Source organism: Microtus pennsylvanicus, chromosome 13 (genome assembly GCF_037038515.1).
Source record: "Microtus pennsylvanicus isolate mMicPen1 chromosome 13, mMicPen1.hap1, whole genome shotgun sequence".
Lineage (NCBI taxonomy): Eukaryota > Metazoa > Chordata > Mammalia > Rodentia > Cricetidae > Microtus > Microtus pennsylvanicus.
Genome location: NC_134591.1, coordinates 81,512,587 through 81,517,397, shown reverse-complemented (window position 1 = coordinate 81,517,397; position 4,811 = coordinate 81,512,587).

The window sequence follows — 4,811 nt, the reverse complement described above, 5'->3', positions numbered from 1 at the left end:
ACAACTCTTTGAAAGGCATCTCTCTTCCTCACTCCAGGAGCTAAACATGGATACTGTCATTAGGAAGCTGGGGTTTTCCTATAGTCTCTCTGGGATGAACGAGATGATGCCCAGGTCTTGGAAAAGCAGAGAGACCAGGAGACTGGTAGCATTAAGGCTTCCTGGGAATGCACAGAACCACATGTCTCCTCCACCTCCATTTTTCTCCCTATCCATCTCTTGACAACTTAGCTCTTAATCCCCTTCTCTCCTTGGTAAAACATGGTCCCAGAAATTAGCAGCCCCACCTGGCCCTGAGCCATCCCCGAGGGTCAGCATAAGGGGATCTGAGGCTGTCTGAGGTGTTCTGCCATAGACCTTGAGGGGCAGTCACTCTGGATGGATTCTGCACTTTCGGGGTCTTGCTTTCCTCCCCTTTGTCTGCCGATCTGCTAAGGACCCTCCCGTGGAACACACTGCTGCCCAGTCATGGCCTTCGGGGCTCTCCAGGATGGACCAGAGCCTCCTGAATTAACCAACAGAGACCCAGGGCGCCAAGTCCTTTACCATGGCTGAGCAAGGCCTTCGAGCTGCTGAAGGGGCATTAATCCTCATTTTATGTGGGGGACACAGAGAGGAGGAAAGGCCTGCTTGCAATTTAATGTAACTAAATGTCACTCCACGCCCCCTGTATTGCGGCTCAATTGAAAGCAACGGGGATCGGGGCAGAGGGGGACGAAAGGAATTGCATAACCTGATTCATAACCCCGAGTTCCTATTTATCATAAAATCATTTACAGCTCCATAAAATGTGTTAATTTGGCGGCTGGTGATGTATGTCTTTGATTTAGGAGCTGACACTTGTGCCCAGTGGCTGCTCAGCGTGGGCTCCACAGCCCTCTACGAGGATGGAGAAGCAATCACATTCAGAGGCTGTGCGGTGGGCTTGTTTTCAGTGACATGTTTGGGTTGTCTCTGCACCCCTCTGGGGAACCTGTACACAGGGAGAGGCACAGGAGGTCTGGGGCATTTGATACACAGTAGTGGAGCAGATTAGGTACAATTTTATCCCAAGGCTGAGGATTAGGCAGACCCGGAATTCTGCAATTCATGGAAATTCTCCTGGGATATTGGGAGACAGAAGCCAGGGCCCAGTACATGAGCACATTCTACTTTTAAGCCACAGCATATTGGAAAATTTAAATTTTTTTTTTTACTTTTTGAAATTAAAATATAGCAATTTCCCCTTCCATTTTCTCTTCCAACACTTTCCATATTCCTGCCCACTCTCTCTCTCTCAATTCCATGGCCCTTTATGTCTTTAATTGCTATTGCATATTAGAAATTACAAACAGGACTCTCTCAGAGGGCACCGACTGCCTGATGAGGGTCTGTGCACCTGAACTTACGGGGCATCTCCTATGGGCCAGGGCTTTTCAATACAGCAAGAGAATAGCATGCAGGAAAGGTGGGCTTCTGCCTACGGGACCTCCCCACCTCTGACTTAGTCCTTTTCCCTGTGTTTCAAAGGCCAACTGAGTGGTGGATCAGCCTCTTTGTCCCTAAATGAAGAGGACAGAATTCAGACCCCCCCCCCAGCCGCTCATTCATGGACAGAGGCTCTGAAGAACGCATATGGAAGTGTGTGTGGTTCAAACACAAAGAAAAAGAGCTCGTTCACCCAGCGACGGGACGGTCTCCTGGTCACATGCGTGCATTGTGTCCCCTTTCTCCGAGCCACCTCTCTCCCTGCTCCATGTCTGACTTTTCCTTCTTTTCCGTGGCTTCTTTTTAATAACTCAAAAGGTAAAAGCCAACCTTCTCCCAGATGTCATCTTTCTCTGCACCCCCACCCCCGGTTTATTAAAAACAGGAAATGCTCAGCAAATCACTTTTATGAGCGATTAAGCACCAGTGTGCACGTGGGGGGCTCATGGCGGGGCTCAGCTGACAAGAAGATGGGCACCGAGGTTGGGGGCCTAGTGAGTGGGTTCCCTGCCTCCTCCCTGCTCCCATCCAGTGTGGCCTCTGCCCCTGCTCCCCTTGGCGGCTGAGGTGAGTATTTCCATTCCTCAGTCTCAGGAGGAAATGGTAGTTTATAGTCTGGGCACCAAGCGGTTTTATTTGCCAATATTTCCTCCTCTCCATAAGAACTGTAGGTTCATAACTTTCATTATTGCAGAATATTATTTACAGATCTCAGTGTAAGGGAAACCAGCTGGGGGAATATTTGTTTGCCCTGCTCCCCCGGCCCCTCCCCTCCCACAAGTCTCTAAATAAACTCTCTGTTGATTCTGAAGGGCGGTATCCGTCAGCCTTCGCCGGGAGCACGATGGAGGAGCCCATTTCATTCCTCTTTTCGGAACATTTACTCTTCATTTGCGGCCCTGAAGATGGAGCACTCCCATCAGACGCTCTCACAGTCACCCAGAAGTTGGCTGCTGGCTGGCCGGCCCCTGAGCACGGGTCTGGTGGTAGCACACTCTCCTGTCCGTTAGTGTTATCAGCGTCCTCCTTGAGAAAGGAATGCAAGGGCATCCTTTGGAACCCAGATGTTGAGGTGGCACTCTCTGAGATGGGATTTATTCATGTACGTGAATTTAACTCAAGAATTTCAGAATCAATGACTTATTTCCACACAGGGTAGGGCCCACTGGCATTCCCTCATGGGATGGGGAGGGGCCAATGAGACTGCTCCTATCAGTGAGGATCTACAGACAGTTAAAGGCTGCTGTGGGTAGGTGTGTAGACATTTTCTTCAATGGTGTAGCCAATGGTAAGATACTCATAATCCCACACTCATGCTCCTGTAACTCTGATGAAGCTCTCTGGGCCACAGAAAAAAAAAGATAAAAGACAAAGTCTTGAAAGCGGAAGGGTGATTCAAAGGGATGAGGAAGAGGAGGACCGGAGAGAGTGGAGGAGGATAAAGGGAGTGGGGGGTGACAGATATATTATATGCATGTGTGTGGATGTGTTATAGTTGGGCTATCATTATGTATAATGAATTTATGCTATTAAATGTTTAAAAATGAATATATAATGGGTGATTGGGACCTGATTTGGAAGATTCTAGCACTGTGGCTGCCCTCGCCGTGGGACCTGATCAGCTACTGATAGCTGCCCGACAATGGTAGCTTTTACTTCCGCTCTCATTTGTGGGGCAGATGAAGCAGGGGCCATCCTTGGATCTTGGGTGTGAGCTGTTCCTACAAACAAAGATGCCATAGGCTCTGCCTCCTTGGGTTTCACAAACACCACCGCGGGCGGAGATCAATACTTCAAATTTAAGGAATTGTTACCAGCCTTTGGCAACCATGGGCTCACTGCTCTGACACCTCTAGGCTGTGGGGAGTCAGAGTGTCGTGGTGGGGACGCACAATGGGGCAGAGGTGCTCACCTCGGGGTGGCCAGTAACAGAGACAGCATAGAAAGAGGCTTGGGACAAGAGTCATCTTTCCAGGGCATGTCCACTGTGACTTACGTCTCCTGACAAGGTCTTATCAGAGCCTCTCTATGGCATCTCCAAACTATGACTCCACCTGGAGATTAAGTCACCCCCGAGGGTGAGGTGGAGATTAAACCAAACTCCTCCCCAGAGCCCCAGATCTGGACACCATTGTACGCCAGGCACCCAAACCTTCAACTCAGGCGTTTTGTAGGGAGGGGACGTGTTGTATCTGAACTATGACAGGGTTTCTGGGAGCAAACGCTGGGACTGGTAGTGTTTCTGCTTCTGTTGTTCTCAGAAGCAGTCTACAGAAACGAGCAGCGACCTTGAGTCAGAGGGAACCTGACACAAATGGTGTCCCTAAGGGTGGTGTGGAGACCCTGGAGGGTTAAGGGCAGAGTCTGAAGGACACGGTGCTCCCCAGCTCTGAAACTATCCTCCCTTTTCTCATTGAGATCTTAGCTGGCTACTGTCCTCCCTCCCTGCCGCCATCTGTCTCCAGCCCTGTTTTCTTCTCTCTCCCCCTCTTCCCCTCCCTTCCTCCTGTTTCTTCTTGTCCCCATCTCTCCTTGCTTTCTCTAGAGACCCATTTTTTTTGCCAAGTCTCATCTCTGACAAATCAAGCTGCCCTTATGTTACCCTCAGCATCCCGTACCGCCCACAGGCCTATTGCCCCTTTCACAGCCTTTTGTCTGTCATGGCTGCCCCCTTTCCAGCCACACTTCTTATAGCCTGATCCTCAGCTCCACTTTCCTCTGAGCCAGCTACTTTCGGGGTGATGAGGGACCTGGGGCTGTGTTCTGTTTCTCTAACTGTGGGCCACGTTTGTACTGAAAGATGGTCACAGAATTGGCATGCCTGGAGGTTCTCCGAAAGCCCGGCTGCTCTTCAACCTTCCTTTCCTCTGAGAATAGAGAGGCAACGATGCCAGGAACTGGTTGTTTATTCTGAGCCTTCCCTCCAAGCATGGAGTTCTCGGAAGTTTCTGGTCTTAGAAATGGCTGTGGGGTTGGTGGGAGGCATGGTGAGGGATGAGAGTGGAGACAAGAGCTTTGGAGAGGAGGGATGCGGTAGAGAAATGAACCAAACTGTGGTCTTGGTGACAAGGCATGGGGGTGGTGGTTGCTGTAGCTGAGTGTGAGAGCTGCCAATCACACTGTGTGCTCTAGGCTTCAGGATAAACACACTGCCCTCTTCATTCTGCTGGAGACACCGTGGGCCCGAGGGACTGTCTTAGTTAGGGTTTCTAGGGCTGGGATGAATACCATGATTAAAAACAACTTTGAGGGGTAGGGTTTATTCCACTTACAATTCTAAGTCACAATTCGTCTTTGAGGGAAGTTGGGGCAGGAATCCATGACTGGAGCCTGGAGGCAGGAAC